The sequence below is a fragment of the Lygodium microphyllum genome, chromosome 12 (genome assembly GCF_053477565.2).
Source record: "Lygodium microphyllum isolate KBCC chromosome 12, Lygodium_microphyllum_v1.1.10, whole genome shotgun sequence".
NCBI classification, from domain to species: Eukaryota; Viridiplantae; Streptophyta; class Polypodiopsida; order Schizaeales; family Lygodiaceae; genus Lygodium; species Lygodium microphyllum.
The window spans coordinates 63,620,428-63,644,078 of NC_141146.1; the positions used below are offsets into that span (position 1 = coordinate 63,620,428).

General features: G+C 41.3%; 1 protein-coding gene and 1 pseudogene across 3 annotated transcripts in view; both read left to right on the top strand.

Moving 5' to 3' along the window:
• The window catches only part of LOC148027840 (aquaporin NIP1-1-like), a 94,708-nt gene that overhangs the window by 36,699 nt on the left and 34,358 nt on the right, over positions 1–23,651 (top strand). The gene's annotated exons all lie outside the window — the stretch shown is intronic.
• On the top strand, positions 2–1,024 carry LOC148027842 (uncharacterized; annotated as a pseudogene).

Sequence of the window (23,651 nt, forward strand, 5' to 3'; positions counted from 1 at the left end):
TTGGGTTGGATCTCATTACCACGTCTTCAATGGTGAGCGAATGCCCTGGTGGTTCGTCATCAAAGCAACAGGAGCTCCAGGCCATGGATCCAAGCTTTATGATAACATTGCCCTTGAAAACCTGATGAAGAGTTTCGAATCCGTCACCCGCTTCAGGCAGGTGCAATTTGACCTTGTAAAGGCTGGCCATGCTGCAGAAGGAGAGGTTACATCCATCAATCCTGTGTACGTGAAGGCTGGCACAGCTTCTCCCACTGGATTTGTCATGAACATGCAACCATCTGAAGCAGAGGCAGGCTTTGATATGGGAGTCTCTCCTTTTGCTGATCTAGCAGCCTTGCATGCGAGGATGGAGTATGAATGGGCACCTGCCTGGAGGAACTTGTCTTAGAGGTTCACTCAGAAGAAGTCGTTACTATCCAGTCAGGGTATCTCTCTCATCACTGCTGCAAATGAGTCAAATCCATGGTGGCACCTATTGAAAGAGGTTGTCTTGAGGGCTGGAGGTGAAGTGAGGGAGCCCGAGATTTTTCCTGCTACCACTAATAGCCGCTTTGTGAGGGAGAAAGGCATTCCATGTTTTGGGTTCTCTCCCATGGCTAATACACCTATTCTACTGCATAACCACAATGAGTTTCTGAACAAAAAAGAGTATCTGAAAGGGATTACAGTGTACGTTGAAATCATCAAATCCTTTCTGTCGTCAGATGAAAATGGAGCCTGGCCAGATCTATACATACTCAGATGCATTGGATTGTGCCATCAAAACAGTGAAGGCAGAGGGTCCCATGGCAATGTACAAGGGCTTTGTACCGACGGTAATGAGGCAGGGCCCATACACAGTAGTTCTGTTCGTGACTCTGGAGGAAGTTCTATGCATACGGCATCTAAAGTTAATACACCATCAGATGAAAGCTCATCTCCCTGCAGGTCCACTTCACAGCATCCTTCTTCATCACCGGTTGAAAACGAGCTGCCATTTTTGTCTCCTTGCCTCCAGATTTGGCCAAGCTTCCTACCATAGCTCCCGTGTGTCTTCCAAGAAAGCTGCCATCTCTCCCTGTGTACTTGAAAAGTAGGGTTTATTGTTGGAAAATGAGACTAGATTTGAGGGAAAGGAGAGAGAAAGGAAGGATCAAGAACTAAGCTCTGATACCAACTGTAATAAAGGGGACCTAAAAGAGAGAGAGAGAAGGAAGAAGACTGCAAAAGAGAGAAGAAGAGGCTAGAGGAGAGAGAAAGACTAGGAGAAGAGAGAGAAAGACAGGAAAAGAGATAGAAAGAGAGAGAAAGAGGGGAGAGAGAGAGGGGAAGCCATGGGAGCTGAAGGTGAAGGTGAGGAGACAGATTTGTATTTATCAAAAAATGGTACCCTAATCAGGTTCTTGTACACCTTAAATACCCCATCATTGTAACCGGGTATTCGCATGTGCTAACCGCGTGTTAACCCCATGTAAGACCCTCTAATCCCATTCTTTACAGATGCTTTCAAGTTTGATGCTTTTGTCAATTCTTGCTTCACATCCTCGAAAGATACTTCACAGGGATCACTCCAAACAAACAGACAGTTAAAGGACAATAGATTCATCAATGGTAATGTCCTCTCAGCTAGTGCATTAATAAATCGTGGATAATATTCGAGTGACGATAGAAAGCTATGTACTTTTTTAGGAGTACGTGGTGGACTTATAGCGAGGATAACCTTTATCTTTTTAGGATCAGTTGCAATACTAGCCAAACTATATACATGGCCCAATAGTAATCCATAGGACACTCCAAAGATGCACTTTCTTGGATTGAAAGCATTGCATAACTGTCTACACTGCTCGAAACATTTTCTTAGAATAATCAGCTGTCTCTTCTTTGTAGTGGCTGCTCTCAGATCATCAATAAAGACTTTCAGCTCCTTTGGGGAAATATCACCAAAAGTTTTATCAGTCGTACCTTTCCATCTTTTCTGAATTCATAATGTTGATGGAGGATATTGGTCCACAATGACATGATCCACTAATATGCCACTGACATATGCTACCACCCTTGGGCAATTCAAATTGATCGTAGGTGTACTAGTTGCACCTTGACTTCCACCAATCAATGCCAAATTATTTTCAAGACCTAGACTCAAATCTAGGTTTTCCCTAGATACGTAGGCCGCTTGTAAGCGCAACTCTACCTCCTCTGCTCGTGTAATAGCATTGTTTATATCAGTAAGAGCAATACTACTCAACTGCACTTGGATATTGAAGTCTAATCTATGTAAAAAGTATTGCAGTTGGGCAACAGGTGAAATAGGAATAGAGGTTTGCAATTTGTGAAACACCTCTTTTAGTTTCTTGGCATAAGCCCAAGCATTCTCATGAGGCTCTAGACGTGTCACCTTTAAAACACGCAGCCAATACTGACCACCTCTCTCAGGGGCAGACTCTCTTTGAAAGGCCGCAAAGATGATGAATGTAATATCATGACGCTTTACCATTTCAGTTAGTGTCTTGGTCATTGTCAGTCTTATACACAAGATTGTGTTGATTAGTCCAAGTCTCAATCTTGGAACCTAATTCACTTGTGTAACAGGTCAAGTCTTGTTTATGTCATCATGAGCTTAATCTTCCTCTTCGATCCACCATAGCCACTGCCATGCTCTAGATCCCGCATCTTTTCACATGGTATTAGAGCTCAGTTGAGCATGGTAGTGCCTCTCTGGTCTCTTCTCACCTCTGATCATCTCTGCCCAGCTCACATCCAACTTAGGACTTTATTTTTAACTTCATCTTCATCTTGACCTTGAGTTTGCTATAGCTAGCCTGATGTGATCATTGACTCAGGGCGCTTCATTGTGTTACATAAAACCACGAGATTGCTGCTTCGTCTGCTTGGCATTGCGTGAAATTCGTTGTGCTGTTCAGAATTGCGCCCGTCATTGTCGTACTGTTGGTGCGCTGCGTGTAGGCCGCGATTCAGTGTGCTACCATGGGGCTTTGGTAGCCTATCTACCAAGCTTCATTCCCATATAAAAAGTTTTAAAAATGATCAAGTATCTAGCTCATACAGAACAAAAAACCAGGGCTGCCCAGAAACCCTAATTGCAGACTCCATAGCTAGTGGAACTCAAGCTTAAACTTTCTTCGTTTTCTTACTCCTCTTGGTACACTGAATTTACTGCCACTTTGATTTGAAGATTCCAACAAGGATTGCTCATCAAGGAGGGAAATTTGTGAAGACTTTGAAAGATTTGGAGACGGCATCAACACCAAGTTCTCCATTGCTACTGTCTCAAGCTCATTTTCCACTACATTCTCTTAGCTCAATCTTTGCCACTCAAAGATCTGCTGCAACACTCAAGCCTCTAACCATTCAAATCTGAAGGTTTAGCAAGCTCAATTGCTAGAGTAGATTTGGATTTGCAAGGATAGAAGCACTCAAGTTCAACAAGAGTGCAAGCAACAATCATCATAGTATCTCTTGATACTACATACAAAGTGTGCCTTCACACTACTATCTTGTGTCCTTTGACACACTCAAGATTAGCTCATTGCTGGTTACTCTTAGCCTTTTTAAGCTGATCCTCACTAATGAGAGTACCAAGCATGAATAATTTTAAATGGATATCTTGTTTGAAGAGTAACATTACTCTTGTTGCTCATTTCAAGCACATAGAAGATGTGCTTGTCTTACTTGCAGGGAATGATGGAGTTGTGAGCATTCAAGTGCTATCACTATTTGAAAAAATGCCTTCTACCTTGGAGAAAGTGCAAGAGTTTGAAGTCATTTCCATTGCCTCAAAGATGATACCTTTGCTTGAGGGGGACATGGACATGAAGACTAATGCAACTAATGCAAGCAAAGTCAATAAAGAAGAAGACTAGGAGAACCTAGAAGAAGAGGACCAAAAGATCAAAGTGGTGGACATTGAAGCTGCAAGCAAAGTGAATAACAAGTACAAGATCAAGCTGGACTACATCAACAAGAAGACCTGCAATGAATTGAATATCTATGTTAAAAGAAATGCTGAAAAATACAAGGGCCTGATGGTCCTTGACCCAATTTTTTACTAGACTTTTTCCTGCCTTGTAATGCCTAGCCCAAATGTCTTTATCATAAGCTTGTAACCTCCTCATGTAGCCTTGTACTACAGCCTCTGTACACTTTGTGAGGCCCCTGTTATAGCCTCCGGATGATCTCCATGTTTGTTGTACTGACACTTAGCCTTTTGTGCGACACCCTCTGGTGTTTTGCCATGCTTATGGTGTGCCCACACTTTGTAGGTGTTGCTTTCACTAAAGCCTCTACACACTTTGTACTTTCTGGTTGTGATTGAGGAGGGGTGTTGAGATTTACAATCACACCCACTGTGGCCTCTTTGTATGAGGCATTTTAGGCTTAGAACATGCAGGCAGACTGAATCCCATATGCACAGAAATGAGAACTGCTACACATCCAACAACTATAAAGCATTGTACTTGACTACCACTTTAATATATGATGAATGCAATATCATGATGCTTCATCATTTCAGTTAGTGTCTTGGTCATTGTTAGTCTTATACACAAGATTGTGTTTATGAGTTTAAGTCTCAATCTTGAAACCTCATTCACTTGTGTAATCGGTCAAGTCTTGTCTATGTCATCGTGAGCTTAATCTTCCTCTTTGATCCACCATAGCCACTGCCATGCTCTAGATCTCGCGTATTCTCACAAAAATCAGCATGGGATGTACTTGAGTGTATGTTTGCAGCAAGCAAAGAGGCCAGGATATCGTATTTCGGTAGAGAGTTGGCCAATGTGACCATGGATGAAGGTAATAGCATGACAGAACACCTTACTCACATACATGATTTGTGTGAGCAGCTACTCAATGTTGATGAGGTCATTCAGGATGCTGAATTGGTAAACATCACACTAAACTCTCTTCTAGAGTCATATCTTGGTTTCCACACCTCTTTGATATTGTCTTTGAGGGGTGGCAGCAGCCCCTTATATTTGTGGAGTTGGAAGGCCTCTTGTTGCAAGAGAAACATACTCGGAAGAATGTGACATTGTGTTCGGGTGATGTGGCTATGCTTTCCAAGTTCAAAGGCAAAGGAAAAGTCAAGAAAAATGTAAAAAATCAGCAAAAGGGTGATGCTGGACAGCCATCAAATAAGGTTTTCCAAGACATAGAAAATACTAAAAAGAAGGGAAAATGTAAACGCCCCAAACAACGTAGTATGCTTAACAATTATGATACTCACTTGTTTTCGAGATTTAATATAAAAGAGAATGAACACTTAAAGCTGAAAATGAAAATTACTCACAAAATTACAGCCATGAAAATGTAAAAGTAAATGGAGACAAGATTGAGGGTTGAAGATGGGCAACCCCCCCTCGAAGGAATGTATTTCTGCTCAACCCAAGTCCCTTAGGGAAGAGCTCAGTTACAATCAACTTGAGAGTAAGGAGAAGTAATTCTCACTCTCACAAGATCATGCAAAGATGTACAAACACCCATGCGTTATCTAGTATGCAATGATAAGGACTGATTTCTTTACAATATGAGAGAAGAAAGAGGAGAAATCAGTCTTTCTCCATTGTTGATCAGCAGTACATGGATAGGGCTTGCTTCTTGTTGCTAAAATGGAAGGAAGAGCTCGAGAAGGAGGTGCTGTAATGAATTTACAGGCTTGCTGTCCTGTAAAACAGCAGTGATAGAAGAGGGAATATATATGAATTTGATGATGGAGAAGTGGGGGATGATGATGGGGATGGATGGGGCCAGTTTCTGGCTATCTGTGGGTGCTGTACATGAGTTTACAGCAAAGAAAAATGATGCTGAATGAAGAAAAACGAGCTCTTATTTATAGAAGAGGGAAGAGCTAGTACAAAAGGGGAAAGTGGAGTAGCACAAGACAAGTGTCGAGCCACATGTCATGAGATGTGACAAGTGGTGGGACACTTGGAAACTTGTATGACAAGTGTCTTGACACTTGTCTTTTCTCTATGGCCTTCTTTTTGGGCTGAATACTGTCAAGAATAGAAACAACCAAATTTAGTAAGCACAGTCAGAGTACAGAATTTACTATTTTTAGAATGACATCCCTATTTTTTAGGACTAGCATTTTTAGGCTAATTCGAGGCTCCTAAAATTTAAGGACCTCCTAAAATTTAGGGACCCCCCAATATGGGTGTCATATGAAAGCTTTTTCCGTGTACATCACAAAAATGGTATCGGAATCTTCATTTGACTTTCCTATGCAAAGAAATGTGCATTTCAAGCTTTTAGACCACACATACACATTGTACAAGCATTTCATGATCATGCCATCTTGTTGATTGTAACTATCTGTTCTGGCGGATCTAGCCCACACTTTAAGGCATCAATCCTTTTTGTGTGCGAGTCTAACCCTGATATGCGTGAGTTCTGGTCACAGGCGCCCAATCGGCCCATATAGGTGGAAGTGTGAACTATCTTTTCTCTAACCCACCGTGTGGGTCCACCATAACCTGTGACCACTCATCAGTGGCTAACTTCAATGCACTTTTCTTTATATCTAATTAGTGCAAAGGAAACAAATTTAATAAATCATTATATAGACAAATTAATGAAAAAGGATACAAATTCTGTTTCTATAGAGTTCTGACAGCCCTCTGGCTTTTATTCAGCTGTCCTCAGCTGAAAAGCTTCTTGATATGGCTGAAGAATATCTGGGTAATCCTTCATGAATTTTTCATCTACCCACTGTGCATCTGTTGTGGGTAGATTCTTGAATTTTAGTAAGAATTTTCGTGTCATAAGGCCACTTCTCGTAGTGCGATCCTTGTGAAACAAAATCTGTTCAGGTTCCAAGAGTTGCTCTGTTTCTTCAACTTCTGGGGGATCTTCAGTAATGGGTTCCTTTGGTTCTGGTCCTATGTAAGGTTTTAGCAAACTTACATGAAAAGCATTGTGTATTTTCCAATGAGCAGGAAGCTCAAGTCGATAAGAAACTTCATTTATTTTCTCAATCACTTTGAAGGGTCCAAAGTATCTACTGGAGAGCTTTGGAAAAGATGAATTTTGACCGGAACCTTGTTTGAGCCTGCTTTTATCAAACTTTAGCAAGACATATTGACATTTTTCAAAAGCCAAAGGTCTTCTTCGTTTATCTGCTTGCTTCTTTTGTCGCTCTTGGGCAACTTTGATAGTTGTTCGAACTTGATCCATTGTTGTTTTTAAATCTGAAGCAAACTCATCAGCAGCAAAAATCTTATCTTTAGTGCGAATAATTGGAGGAGGAATTACTTTACCCTGTACTATTTCATTTGGAGCTTTCCTTGTGGATGAGTGCACTGTATTGTTGTAAGCAAACTCCAATAATGGAAGATATTTCTCCCATTGTGACTTATGCTCACTAAGATAAGCTTTCAACATATCCAAAAGAGTGAGGTTCATCACCTCTGTTTGGCCGTCAATTTGAGGATGAAAAGCTGAGGAGAACTTTAAAGTGGTTCCCAAATTCTCAAATAAAACACGCCAAAAGTTACTTGTGAATTTGGAGTCTCTATCTGAAATGATCTCAGAAGGCATACCATGTAATCTGAAGATATGTTGAATGAAAAGTCTTGTAGCTTGTGCGGATATCAATGTTTTATGATATGGAATAAAATGTGATTGCTTGCTGAATCGATCAATTATGACCCAAATCATATCATGACCTTGAGGTGTTCTTGGAATACCTGAGATGAAATCCATTGTGATAGATTCCCATGGATCTTTGGGCACTGGAAGAGGTTGCAACAATCTTGGAGTCTTCCGCCTATCATACTTCGATTTTTGGCATACTAGACAAGCCTCAATGAACTTATGTGTATCTCTTCGTAATGTTGGCCAATAAAAGTAGCGCTCAATTGCATTTAGAGTAGCTGCCCTCCCTCTATGCCCTGCATAAGGGGGTTCATGATTTTCTTTAAGCACCTTTTGTCGAATAGGAAGAGTGACACAAAGGCGATTGTTCATGAGAAGGTAACCGTCTTTGATGGAATAATCTTGATGAGAACCTCCTTGCTGTAAATTTGACCAAATTGCTACAAAATCAGTATCTTCATCATAAGTATTCTTCATCGTTTAAAAATCTTCATGATGAGTCACTGTAATAGTTGCAATGTGAGGCACTCTAGAAAGTGCATCAACAACTATATTTTGTTTCCCTGGAGTGTACATAATTTGAAAATGAAACATAGACAATAAATTTTTCCATCTTGCATGTTTCTCCTGCAAATGCTTTTGAGTCTTGAAATACTTCAAGCTTTGATGATCGGTTTTAATAAGGAATTCATTGCCTAAAAGATAATGTTTCTATATCTTCAAAGCATGAACCAGTGCTAAGAGCTCCTTTTCATAAATGTCATACATTTTCTCCACATCATTTAGACGGCGGCTTTCAAAGGCTACGGCATGGCCTTCTTGATTTAGCACTTCACCAATACAGTCACCGCAAGCATCTGCTTCCACCACAAATGGTTTTACCAAATTTGGAATGATAAGAACAGGTCCAGAAGTAAGAGCTGTTTTCAGCCTTGTGAAGGCTGCATTTTCTTTTTTCTTCCATTGGAAAGAGGTTTTCTTCTTTGTAAGGTCATGAAGTGGAGAAGCCATATGTGTAAAATGCTTGATGAAGTGGCGGTAACAAGCATAAGCCAAGAAAAGATCGCACCTCATGTACATCATAAAGATGAGGCCATTCTTGGATTATCTTGATCTTTTCAGGATTCATCTGAATCCCTTTAGAAGAGATGACATGCCCAAGGTAATTTATTTTATACATGAAAAATTCACTCTTTTTACCATTTACCAAGAGTTGATTTTGTTGAAGTAATTGTAGAACAATCTCCAAGTGCTGATGATGCTCCTCTTCATTCTTGCTAAAGACAAGAATATCATTAAAGAAAGTACCGACATATTGTCGATGCTCTCTAAAGATGCGCTCCATTATTCGATTAAAGGTGGTTGGTGCATTGGTTAATCCGAAAGGAACCACCAAGAATTCATAAAGATCGTATGAAGTGCGGAAAGCAGTTTTGTGTACATCTTGCGGTATTACCCTAATTTGATGATAACCACTCTTTAGATCAATGCGGCTGAAAACCTTTGAGCCTCCTAGACGATCCAAAATGTCGTCAATTTGGGGAATAGGAAACCAATTCTTCACAGTGATTTTGTTGAGGGCTCGATAATCAATGCACATTCTGAATGTGCCATCTTTCTTTTGAACAAGAAGAATCTGTGAACAAAATGGTGAGCTACTTGGCCTAATTAGCCCATGGTTGAGTAGTTCTTTGACTTGCTTTCTGATTTCTTCTTGTTGAGACGGCTCACACGGTATGGTGCTATATTAGGAGAAGAACTGCCCGGAATAATATCAATATGATGGTCTTCTGGCCTTTCTGGGGGAAGCTGATAAGGAAGATTTTCCGAAAAACAATCTTTATACTTTTCCAAGAGCTGAAGTCGCTCATAGGTATGGTGTCTCCAGAAACTCCAACTTGGATCTTGTACTTTTTGCCTTTGTTGGTGAGTTCTACCTTCTTTTTCTGAGAGAAGATGATTGAATCTACTCTATGATTCCAAGGCATGCCAAGAATCACATTGCAACCATCAAGGTCTCCGATACAGAAGGTATCTTCGTCACTGTAGCCTTGAATTTGAAACTTGAGCTTGCCAATGTAGGGTGTCACAGTCTTCACTGTGTCACCTTCATCGGCATTTAAAGCTTGGCGAACTTCTGCCGGAGTGTCCATCTCTTCATTCTTTAATCCAAGCTTTTTAGCTAATTGCAAGGAAATGACATTTTCATTCGCCCCAAGATCTATCAAGAATAGTGCTTGCTTACCTTGCAACTATCCCCAAGCTTTTAATAATTTGCGCATCTCTGGAGTATGAGTTATATTTGCAACTACATCATTGATAGCATTGATTTTCACTGGCGACTTAGGCTTGTTGTCAGAAACCTTGCGTTGTCCTTTGTTTGGACATTGCTTCGCTATGTGGCGTGTTTGTCCACATTTAAAGCACTTCCCTTCTTTCATGAAGCGCTGCTTTTCTTCTTCGGAAAGTTGCTTTGCTTGTGGGTATAGATTGGAGCGAAATTGAGGAGCATTAGGAGGTGCATAGGGCTTTATCTTCTTTTGATTTGATGGCTGCTTTTGCCGTTGTTTTTGTCCTTCATTTGGGACTGAATATTTCTCATCATCAACTACTCTTTTCTTATCATTCTTTTGGAATGATTTGTTGCCATTGTGCTCCATTTCCCATGTCTCAACATGGTCAATGAGTTCCTTGAGACTAGAACAATGATAATGATTAAGAGCAGTACGAAGTTTAAAATGCAAACCTCCTTGAAACTTCCTAAGCTTTTCCGAATTGCTGATCTTCTTGAAATGTTGGACCTTCAAAAGTAGCTCCCAAAATCTCTTGGTATAGTCACCAGGTGACTCATTTTTCCTTTGCCAAAGCCGATCCCATTCCATTTTTACATCTCTTTTGAAATGAACATGAAGAAATTGGCTTTGTATCATGCGAATAAAGTACCGCCATGATTTTGGGGCAGCATGATCATATTCCAACCTCGTCTACCAAGTATGGGCTAAGTCGGTCAAATGTAAAGCTGTAAACTTAATCTTTTCTTTTTCTTTATACTTGTCACGACCATACAAAATTTGAAATTGACGAATAAACTTCAGAAGAAGATCAGGATTTCGGGAACCATCATACATATTGAACTTGATCTTCTTTTCAAGTTGAGATAGTGACTTAGTCTTCTTCTTCTTCTTATGCCTTCGTCCATGCCCGGATCTAGAGGTTGAAGATGATGAAGTGCTTGATGGGGATGAAGATGGAAACGAGGGTGAAAAATGTCGACGCCTTTGACGATGATGAGGTCTTCCACGAGAAGGGTGTGACTCTTCGTCACTAGAAGAGGGTCCATCAGAGTAGGCACTAGATGACTTTAAAGAAGAGGATGAGCTTCGACGCGATCTCTTTCTTTGTCTTGAAGTAGAATGGGACTGCCTCTTAGAAGTAGTTGGACTTCTTGATCCGCTCCTTTCATTGGTATGGCTTTGTCTCCTTGAAGCAGATGGGCTTCTTTCCTTGAATTCTTTGGGATTCTCAACTTTTTCTAGTTTGAGAAGTTGCTCACGGATTTGCTGATTCTCCTCTCTAAGACTTTGAATGGCTTGAAGGATAGCACTTGACTGATCCATTGAGACTCTAAAAAAAAAAAAAGCTCAAGCACTCAATGCAAGGGCTGAAAACAAACAAACATATAATTGTAAGCACTACTAGTGTTGGGGTGAGGACCGAGCCAAAGCTCTGATACCACTGTAAACTCCCCGAACAACGTAGTATGCTTAACAATTATGATATTCGCTTGTTTTCGAGATTTAATATAAAAGAGAATGAACACTTAAAGCTGAAAATGAAAATTACTCACAAAATTACAGCCATGAAAATGTAAAAGTAATGGAGACAAGATTGAGGGTTGAAGATGGGCAACCCCCCCCGAAGGAATGTATTTCTGCTCAACCCAAGTCCCTTAGGGAAGAGCTCAGTTACAATCAACTTGAGAGTGAGGAGAAGTAATTCTCACTCTCACAAGATCATGCAAAGATGTACAAACACACATGCATTATCTAGTATGCAATGATAAGGACTGATTTCTTTACAGTATGAGAGAAGAAAGAGGAGAAATCAGTCTTTCTCCATCGTTGATCAGCAGTACATGGATAGGGCTTGCTTCTTGTTGCTAAAATGGAAGTAAGAGCTCGAGAAGGAGGTGCTGTAATGAATTTACAGGCTTGCTGTCCTATAAAACAGCAGTGATAGAACAGGGAATATGTATGAATTTGATGATGGAGAAGTGGGGGATGATGATGGGGATGGATGGGGCCAGTTTCTGGCTATCTGTGGGTGCTGTACATGAGTTTACAGCAAAGAAAAATGATGTTGAATGAAGAAAAACGAGCTCTTATTTATAGAAGAGGGAAGAGCTAGTACAAAAGGGGAAAGTGGAGTAGCACAAGACAAGTGTCGAGCCACATGTCATGAGATGTGACAAGTGGTGGGACACTTGGAAACTTGTGTGACAAGTGTCTTGACACTTGTCTTTTCTCTATGGCCTTCCTTTTTGGGCTGAATACTGTCAAGAATAGAAACAACCAAATTTAGTAAGCACAGTCAGAGTACAGAATTTACTATTTTTAGAATGACATCCTTATTTTTTAGGACTAGCATTTTTAGGCTAATTCGAGGCTCCTAAAATTTAAGGACCTCCTAAAATTTAGGGACCCCCCAATATGGGTGTCATATGAAAGCTTTTTCCGTGTACATCACAAAAATGGTATCGGAATCTTCATGTGACTTTCCTATGCAAAGAAATGTGCATTTCAAGCTTTTAGACCACACATACACATTGTACAAGCATTTCATGATCATGCCATCTTGTTGATTGTAACTATCTGTTCTGACGGATCTAGCCCACACTTCAAGGCATCAATCCTTTCTGTGTGCGAGTTTAACCCTGATATGCGTGAGTTCTGGTCACAGGCGCCCAATCGGCCCATATAGGTGGAAGTGTGAACTATCTTTTCTCTAACCCACCATGTGGGTCTACCATAACCTGTGACCACTCATCAGTGGCCAGCTCCAATGCACTTTTCTTTATATCTAATTACTGCAAAGGAAACAAATTTAATAAATCATTATATAGACAAATTAATGAAAAAGGATACAAATTTTATTTCTATAGAGTTGTGATAGAAAATGCCATTATTTCAAGAAGCCCAGTTACTATATCGATGAATGTAGAAAGAGATTGGCCAAAGAGAAGAAAAAGAACTCCGGTTTGGCTGTCCAAGAAAATCAGCCAGCAAATCTATTGATGATGATACTTCAGCCAACTTTGTAGAGGAGGACTATGTATTTCTCACATGCAGTTATGGTTCTTCAATGACTAATTCAGCATTTAATGTTGCTGAAATGCAGTAAACATGGTATTTTGACAATGGGGCGTCAAACCACATCACTTCTAGAAAGTGTTTGTTTATCTCTTTGCATTCAACCCCTGCTGGGAAGCATGTTACATATGCGAACAAGAACAGTTATGATGAATGTGGCATTGGGACAGTCACTATTACAGAAACAGATGGTTGTGATTTCATGCTTCTAGATGTCTAGTTTGTACTTGGCATTACAAAGAACTTATTTTCTATCTCTACTTTTAATAAGCATGGCTTTCAGGCTATCTTTGAGGATGACAAATGCATTGTTAGAGACAGAGAGATGGATTATGCACTTAGGCTGTCCGGCACCCTGCATAAGGGTCTATTTTTGTTGGATACATATGACAGACAGCCTTGCATTGCTTTAGCAGGCACTACTCTTTCGCCCGCTATGCAAAATACGGAGCTATGGCATGCTTGCTATGGACACATGAGCTTTGGAAGTTTGATACCCTTTAGAGGTGTCATATGGTAGATGCATTACCTCTAGTGGAGACTCCACCACCTCATGCATGTGAGGGTTGTATTTTGGGCAAGATGCATAGGTTTGCCTTCAAAAACGATGGTGCAGTGCGTGCTGTCCGAAAAATGCACCTTATTCACTTTGATATTTGGGGTTCCATGAGGACACGTGTACTTGGAGGTCATCAGTACTTTGTTACATTTATTGATGACTACTTTTGGTATACATGGGTGTATGGGCTGAAGGAAAAATCCGATGTGTTCATGCATTTCAAACATCTTGTTGGAAAGCTTGAAGTTGAATCTGACTTAAAAGTGCAGACACTTCGCACAGATAGAGGGGGGGAGTACATGTCTCGTGCTTTAGAGACATATTTGCTTTATCATGGCATTACGTATCAAGCCACTGTTAGAATGACTCCTCAGCAAAATGGTGCTGCTGAAAGGAAGAATCGGACTCTTATGGAGATGACTCGTTGTATGCTAAAAAGCAAGAGGCTACCTCATAAATTTTGGCTAGAAGGCCTTTAGTGTGCAAATCATGTGTTGAATCATGCACCCACTTGTTGAGAAATAGACAAATGATGTATGCTCCAGGAAGAGATGTCCTGAATCCCATATGCACAGTGAGGATAGTGGAGAAGCTGGAAAGCTATAAAAGCATGTACTTGGTTCACTTTTTAATGCAATGCTATTGTACTTTGTACTTAGAGTCTGTAACTCTATCCACTCAAGAATGTGTTTATGAGTCCAAGCTAATCTATCTTAGAACCTAATTCACTTGAGTGAAAGTCTGTGTCTAGTCATTAGTCTTTATGTCTCTTGCTTACGAGTTCAAGCCTCCATAGCTAAATTGTATTCAAGATCCATGTTTGTCAATATGGTATCAGAGCCATGGTGAGCTCAGTTTAGCTCTTCTCCTCTCCCTACTTCTCCAACTTCTCATAGCTCGGCTCCAGCTCAGGACAAGTGTTTGAGTTCATCTCCTGCTTTATTCTCACACACCTCTTCTTGGCCACCATAGCTAGATTGCACCTACCTTCAGTTGATCACATTGATTTCATGGTACAAGTGATTTCAGCTCAAGGTGTCTTCAGGGGAACTCTTCATCTACTCCCAGCGCAGCTCCCTATCACATCAAAGTGTGACATTGTTCACTGTGGAGCCTAGTATTACGAAAATTTGACCTTCAGGTCGTACAGAGATCCGTCTCCTATGTTGCGCGATCTACCCTGTGAGCATATGGCTTTTGAAGCTCACTATGCATGCCTACTCTCCATGCACATGCACAAGTTGAAAGAACAGTTGGCTGTTTGAAACCCTAGAGAAAGCCATAGCCAGAAACTTGAAAATCTTGGCAACCTTGTTCCTTTTCACTGCCATCATCAATAGTGATTTTGATCACTTTGGCATTACCTCTGAAGTCTAGAAGTTGTTGGGTATTTCACTCACACCTCACTTATGCCTACGCTCACATAGGAGTGTCGGTGATCAGTAGGACACTGGGGCACTTTTTACTCTCAGTAGGAGAGTTTTTTTCCCCCAAACTTATGGTATTATTTCGTATGTGCTTATGGCACACACTTACGGGCACTTATCGTGTTCGGGTGTGAACACCCCCTACAACCCTAAGGTTTAAGGGTTGTACCTTGTACTTTCAGTTTACACTCTTTCAGTCTATTGCATTGGGTGTCGTGCTTTACTCGCACACTGTCTACTGAGTTTCTGTACTGAGCTTCAATGCTGTCTTATTCTCACATTTGGTATCAGAGCAACATTGGCTTTGTTCAGTTGAAGCTCAGATTCTCCTCAGCTCCACTCAGCTTTGGGAGCTTTTGTCTCTGTTCAACTCTGCCCAGTCAGATTCTCCACGACCTACAGCAGCTCGATTGCTTCTTGTGCCACATGCTAGTCTGCTGTACTGGCCACGCCCTGACAACATATGCGTCAGTCTCACAGTCTGAAGCGTCAGACGTCAGTTGCTGCCCCGCCAGTCCAGTCTGCCACGCCACCCACAAGATGTCAAACCCGCCAGTGTGCAGCTCGCCAGTGCTGCCCGTTAACAGTCACTAGCGCCGCCTGCCTGCAGTCGTCACGTCCAGAAGCGCGGTGTGTCAAGCCTCCTGTCCGTGCCCTATGTCATGTCTGTCTGTTTGACGCCTCACATTCGCCCGTCGGCTGTGCCCCTGCCCTGCACCGTTTCGACCCTGCATCCACAACTCAGACGCCCGCTAGCTCGCCTGCAATGTCCTGCTCGGTAGTCCTCATGTCATTAGTCGCACACCCCGCCAGTGCTTGCCAGATGTCTCCTGTGCCGCTCGTCAACGGTTCACAACTGGTCCGCCTGCCTAACAATTGTACCCGCCTAACACCTGGCTGATGAATCTGCGCCAATCAACCCGTGATTTCTGTGGTAAACATTATTTTTTTAATTTTTTAGGTCCAGCATAAATTTCTGGAAGCAGAGGTTCCTACACAACAGACACAGCATTCAAAAGCTTGTCTGAGACACATTGGATGCAAATTTTTTGACACAATCATAATTTTTTTTGGGGATTTTATGTTTTTTGAGGACATTGGCATATGTACTGCAGTTACAGTCATTGAAAGACTGTTTTGAATAAATTTGAGGCAAGAAATTTTGGGGATTTTGCTGGTACAGTGTTGTTGAACACTGATTGCACCTTGGATTGCGGGCATTAGAGACAGTTTTGACAGAGTGCACCTCTGTATACTGATTGCAGAAAGTTATTTCCTGCAAATTTTGGGAATTTTCAGATTTCAAGTTCGGTCCCGCTTCGACATTGCTCTTTTGCTTTTTTTTTTGGTAATTGATAATCATGGCCAATTAGGGAGGAGATGTCTTTACCTATGTATCTAAGGAGAAGAGATTGGATGGAAATAACTATTCACTTTGGTCCTTCATGATGAAGAATGTATTTGTGGTAAAAAATCTTTGGGATTATGTCAGTGGCGAAGAAGCTAGACCTGGAGTTGTGGCTCTAGCTACTCCTCCTCTAGGAGGATGTGCACAACGGGTACCTCAGCCTACTCCACTTCAGCCACTTTCCCAAAGAACAATAGCTCAAAAAGCATGGGATACATGGGACGCACAAGCTTTGTTGTTGATTGCATTGGTAGTTTAGCGGTCAATTATTCCCCACATTCGTTGAGCAGCTTCTTCACGAGAAGCTTGGCTAACTTTGGAGCAGATGTTTGTAGGCAAAAATGAAACTCGCATCTCTTTCTTAAAGAAAGAGCTAGAGACATTGAAAATGGATAAAGGTGATTCTATTCAGGATCACTTGAACAAAATTCAAGACTTGCAAGAGCAACTCATGAATGTTGATGAGTATTATTCAGATGCATAGATGATATCTATCACTTTGAACTCATTACCTCCTTCGTACTTGGCTTTTCATACGGCCTTAAACCTCACCATGAGGATTGCCGCGCAGCCAATCACTTTTCTTTAGTTAGTCAGTTTGCTTCTAGAGGAGGAGCAAACAAGAAGAAATAGTGGTGTGGATGCTATAGCCTTTGGGCAGGCTTTTATGGCTAGACAGAAGGGCAAAGGCAACCAAGTGAAGAATGCTCCGTAGAGTTTTGGGACTTCTTGCATATCATAGGCAAATAAAAAACAAGGGGGTATGCAAGCCAAAAAGGGCAAATGCCATTATTGCAAGAAGCCAGACCACTACACTACTGAGTGCAGAAAGTGCATTGCCAAGGAGAAGAAGAAGGAATCAGGAATGTCTGTTTCTGATGCTTCTTCCACTGCTACTGAGTCATCACAAACAAATAAAAAACAAGGGGGCATGCAAGCCAAAAAGGGCAGATGCCATTATTGCAAGAAGCCAAGCCACTACACTACTGAGTGTAGAAAGCGCATTGCCAAGGAGGAGTGAGGAATGTCTGTTTCAGATGCTCCTTCCACTGCTATAGAGTCTACGTTCTTTGTTGCAGACAGGGACTATTGCTTTTACACATGCAATTATGACACTTCTTGGGCTGATCGAGCATTTAGCTCTACTGAGAATGCAGGCACTTGGTTTTTTGACAGTGGTGCTTTGAGGCATAGTATATGTCACAGAGATTTATTTTCTTCTGTTGGTGCAGCTACAGTTGGCAAGTCTGTACAGTGTGCCAACAATGCATCATATCCTGTTCGCGGTATTGGGGAGATTGTGCTCACAGCCATTGATGGCTCTATTCTCCGCCTATAGGATGCTTTATTTGTGCCAGGCATAAAGAAGAATTTGCTCTCTATTTCTTCTTTGGCAGGTTGTGGATTGCAAGTCACATTTGATGATGACAAATGCATGGTGAGAGACAAAGAACACATGACTTTGGTCTTGACAGGCACTTTATGTCATGGGTTATATGAGTTGGATGCTCTTTCAGTTGATCAATCAACGTACTTGGCATCCACTCTTACTCCTACTATGATATAGATAGAGTTATGGCATGCTAGGATGGGGCATGTGAACTTTGGCAGCTTGATGCTTTTGAAGCGTACGCAGATGCTAGATGGATTACCTCTACTAGAGAGACCTCCTGAGCACTTGTGCGAAGGATGTATTTTGGGAAAAATGCATCGTTTTTCGTCTCCCCGTGATGTTTCGTTTAGAGCAATAACCAAGTTGCAGTTAGTGCATTCAGATGTATGTGGGCCTATACAGACAAAGTCATTGGGAGGATGTTACTATTTTGTGACTTTTATTGATGACTTTACTCGCTTTTGTTGGGTCTACTCTTTGGTCAAAAAGTCAGAAGTGTATGATGCATTCTTGGCTTTTATTGCACTTGTTGAAAACCAGTCTGGTTGTAAAATTAAGACTCTCCATTTAGACGGAGGGGGGGAATACATGTCCTCTATGCTGAATTCTTTTTTGAAGCAGAAGGGCATTGCCCATTAGTACACTATTGCTTATACTCCACAGCAGAATGAGGTTGCAGAGATGAAGAATCGGTCACTCATGGAGATGGCCAGATGCATGCTGAAAGCAAAGAGCTTGCCACATAGTTTTTGGACGGAAGCTGTCATGTGTGCTTGCCATGTTCTGAATAGATGCCCCACCAAAGCTTTGAAGAAAATTACACCTTTTGAGGCTTGGAACAATCAGAAACCTTCTGTTGGACACTTTCATACCTTTGGGTGCCTTGCATATGTACATATTTCAAAGGTACTCAGAAAAAAGTTGGATGACAAGGCTGTCAAATGCATTTTTGTGGGATATAGCAGTGAAAGCAAAGGCTATAGACTCTATGATCCTGTTTCTAAAAAGATGTTTGTCAATAGGGATGTACTATTTGATGAAAAATCAGAATTGTCCTTGGCTGGTTTAGACACATATCAGGCTGCTCGTGATGTATTTGAAGGGCTGCTGCCCATTACATTTGGTGATTCAGCTGGAGTTTCAGCAAGTGAACTCAATGTTCAGCCAGCTGCTCCTTTGGAAAATGCAGAAAATCAGCCATTGGCTGATCTGAATATTCAGCAAAGTGCTGAAACTGAAACTCAGCAAGAGGTTATGCACAGTCAGGAGGCAAGACAAATGCCTAGATGGTATTTACAGACTATGAAAGATAGTCATTTGGATGCATCCATGGCTGGTCGTACTAGAAGGCAAGCTCGTATGCATGATACTGCACATACCATGGAGTTTGTTATGGCAGCAAGCACCCTTGATGATGAGGAGCTTGAATGTTTTGAGGATGCACAACAGAGTGTGCATTGGATGGCCACAATGCAAGCTGAATTGGATTCTATCACTAAGAATCAAACATGGGATTTGGTGTCTTTGCCATTTGGGAAGAAAGCCATTGGAACAAAATGGGTCTACAGGCTGAAACATAATGCAAATGGATCCATTGACAAATACAAGGCAAGGCTTGTAGCTAAAGGCTATGCACAGGAGAGAGAAGGACTGGCCCTTGAAGATAGCAGGTTTCTAGTTCTCAGTGAACTTTATCGAGTTGTTATGAAGGGAGTAGACTATGACATCTTGCTAGATCGGCCGTGGGGATGAGGAATACACGAGTAATAGAGGACTAGGAAAATGGCCTCATATTCCTAGGCAATAAATCTGAGACAATGAGAGTTGAGATGGACACTTGGACAACCACGCTGGTAAACTTAGATGCCATCTTCTCTATCTTGAAGGCAAACACCCAAGCTAGGAAATTGTGTGGACTGTTGACGAAGTAAATTCCCTTCCTTGAAGAGAAGAGTGGGACTAGATGCACGTGCTAGTCACCATCAACCTGCCGTTTTTAGATGAGAAAGAAGATTATAAGTAGGATGCAAGAAAAGCCAAGGAGTCCCATATAAGCCACTGCACCTCAAACTCCAAAGGGTAAGACCCTGCCATCAGTACCACTCTATATGATGGCTAAAAACCCTAACAGGTAGCAAATGCCCACCCCTTTCCTCATCCCATCTAACAGGCTTGAGCTCCAGGAGATTCTTGAGTATCTAAAGGCATTGACTATGAGGAGACATTTGCTTCTACTTCCCGCATGATGACCATCAGGTCTATGGCTGCTTTGACTGCTCATTATGGATGGACTGTGCATCAGTTGGATATTAAAACTGCATTTTTACATGGGGAACTTCATGAGAAAGTATATGTACAAGAGCCCATTGGTTTTGCAGTTGAGGGCTTGGAGCACTTGGTTTGCAAGCTGAAAAAAGCTTTATATAGTTTGAAACAAGCTCCTAGAGCTTGGTATGCAAAGATAGATGCTTTCTTGCTTAGACAAGGGTTCATAAACAGCTCATCTGAGTCTACCCTTTACGTATGTCCTTCAGCATTTAAACAAAATTTGCAGCAAACTTTTGACATGTCAGACTTGGGATCTTTGCATTATTACTTGGGCATTCAGTTCATACATGATGCTAAAGGTATTGGGTTATCATAGTCAAGATACATTGGTAAACTTCTTGAGAAGTTTGGCTTACAGGATTGCAAGCCAGTTTGTACACCAATGGAACCTGGACTTAAGCTGTCATTACATGATGACAATGATTTGTTGATATACACACATATGCTCTAGCAGTTGGATGTCTTATTTACTTATGCAACACTAGGCTGGATATACAGTTTGCAGTTTCAGCCATGAGTAGATATATGCATTAGCGATGCATGTCACATTTGCAAGCTGTTAAGCGTATTTTCCGTTATCTGCAGGGTACTAGATCTCTTGGATTGCTTTATGCCAAGGGGGAACCACTGCAATTACATGCTTACAGTGATTCTGATTGGGTTGGTGATTATGATTCACGTCACTCCACTAGTGGCAATTGTTTCTTTCTTGGCTCGTCTTGCATACCTTGGCTTAGCAAGAAACAGTCCATTGTTGCCACATTGTCATGTGGAGCTGAATACAAGGCAGCTTTCACTACCACAGTTGTATGGATTAGACTCTTGCTAGTTGATCTGGATGTATTTGTTATGGAGCCTACTCCTTTGTTCACTGACAGCCAGAGTGCCGTTGCAGTGGCATGGAACCCAGTGTTTCATGCGCGCACGAAACACATTGAGATACATTATCACTTTGTTAGAGACAGGCTACATGTAGGTGATATCAGCCTTGTCTATTGTTCTACCACCAGTAATGTGGCAGACATGTTCACCAAAGCTCTCTCGTGAAAAATTTAAAGCATTTCACAATGCTTCACTCTTCACTCTAGGGGGGTTTGTTGGATATTTCACTTACGCCTCACTTACGCCTACGCTGACATAGGAGTTTCAGTGATCAGTAGAACACTGGGGCACTTTTTACCCTTGGTAGGAGAGGTTATTTTCCCCAGACTTATGGTATTATTTCGTATGTGCTTATGACACACACTTACGAGAACTTACCGTGTTTGGGTGTGAACACCCCCTACAACCCTAAGGTTTAAGGGTTGTACCTTGTACTTTTAGTTTACCCTCTTTCAATCTATTGCATTGGGTGTCGTGCTTCACTCACATACTGTCTATTGAGTTTCTGTGCTGAGCTTCAATCCTGTCTTATTCTCACAGAGGTGCCCTAGGAAGCTAAAAAAATTACGTAACAACATCAAGCCCAATATCAAGATCTAGTATCTATTGATACTCAACAAGTGCTTCTTGGCACTTAGGGTTTTTAAACTTAATCAAGACTAAATTATCTTATGATCTCATTTCAGCTGCTTCAAAGCCTACTCTTAGTTCGTTAATGATTTGAAAATTTTTCCAATTCCTTGTAAGTCTCAATCTCATTGTAAAAGGACAGACACTGCCCGAGTGTCCTCGTGGTAAGACCTCCTTCCAAGATGACTGAATTGGAGCATATAGCAAAGTTTAATGGTGAAGGCTTTTACGCCTGGAAGGAGAAAACCATGTACCATCTCATGAGGAAAGACCTCCAGGATCTCTTTGAGGAAGATGATGCAGATGATAAGAAAGAAGATGCTAAAGAGGAAGATGTTGCAGAAGACCAGCCTAAAACAAAGGCATAGAAGAAGATGAACAACAAAGGTCTAGGTATTATTGCTTGGGGTCTATCCGATGATGTATTACATCATATTTCTAGCATTAGGGATGTAATGGGAAAAACTTGATAGGATCTTTGGCACCCAAGCAAAGAACTCAAAGGTAAAATTACTCATGAAATTTTATAAATTGGATGTAAAAGACAATTTCTCTATGACTGTGCACATTAATAAGTTCAAGAGTCTTAAAACTCAGCTTGCAACTCTTAAAAGGAACATTGATGAAGATGAGGCAATAGCAGTGCTACTTGCCAGTGTTAATCATGAACCATATGAGAATCTTGTTTCAACACTAAGTAATGTTCTCAGTCTCTCACTCAAAGATATTGAGCACTCTCTCCTTGATGAAGAGAACAAACAAAAGAACAAGAATGCAAAAGATGATATTTCATCATCTAGGGAAAATCTCTTATATACCAAAGGAGCTATTGGACCTAAAGGAAGAGGTCAAGGATTCAACACCGATAACAAAAGTCGGATGACATGTCATTATTGTGGTAAGACTAGCCATATAGCCAGTGAATGTTTTCACAAGAAAAGAGCACAGTAGATGCAGAAACCAAAGCCAATTCATGAATGAAAAAGAAGAAGAAGAAGAATAAGAAGATGCTTCCTCTACCATCAACAACTTTGACAGATTGTTCTAAGGAATTTGTTCCCATAGTGGATCTCTATGTTTCCCTTAGTGGATTTGCTTTGTAAAAACCCTTGCCAAAGATGTAAAGTTTCAAGCTTTAACTTGACTAGGCTGCCTATGAGCTAGTCTCCCAGGCCATGTTATCATGTAGGGGGAGCAAAAGCCAGCAAGTGTAGGGACTCATCATTTAAGGGGGGGGGGGGGGGGGTGTTGAGAAATAGACAAATGATGTATGCTCCAGGCAGAGATGTCCTGAATCCCATATGCACAATGAGGATAGTAGAGAAGCTGGAAAGCTATAAAAGCATGTATCTCGTTCACTTTTTAATGCAATGCTATTGTACTTTGTACTTAGAGTCTGTAACTCTATCCACTCAAGATTGTGTTTACGAGTCCAAGCTAATCTATCTTGGTACCTGATTCACTTGAGTGAAAGTCTGTGTCTAGTCATGAGCTAGTCATCAGTCTTCATGTCTTTTGCTTACGAGTTCAAGCCTCCATAGCTAAACTGTGTTCAAGATCCTTGTTTGTCAACACCACTAAGGCACTGAAGACGATCACACTTTTCGAAGCTTGGCATGGCAAGAAACCCAAAGTAGACTACTTTCGGGTGTTTGGTTGCATAGCCTATGCACATGTTGCGAAAGAGCTTCGTGGGAAGCTTGATGACAAGGCTGTAAAATGCATATTTATTGGCTACAGTTTGGAGAGCAAGGGCTATCGCTTGTATGATCCACGCACGAAGAAAGTCTTTGTTAGTAGGGATGTTCTATTTGCTGAAAGTGCTGCATTTTCACATGATCAGTTTCAAATGCCAGCCACCCATGACATTGGTGATATCTTTGAGGGTCTTTTGACACTTACTTTGGAGTCTGTGCCTGCTGTAAATGGCAGGATAGACTGAATAGAGCAAGTTGTTGCTGCACCATATGCTCCCGAACAGTAGGGTATCGATGATGGTTTGGCACATACAGTGGAAGAAGCAGTACAGCATGAAAGGGCTACTATAAATGGAGCCAAA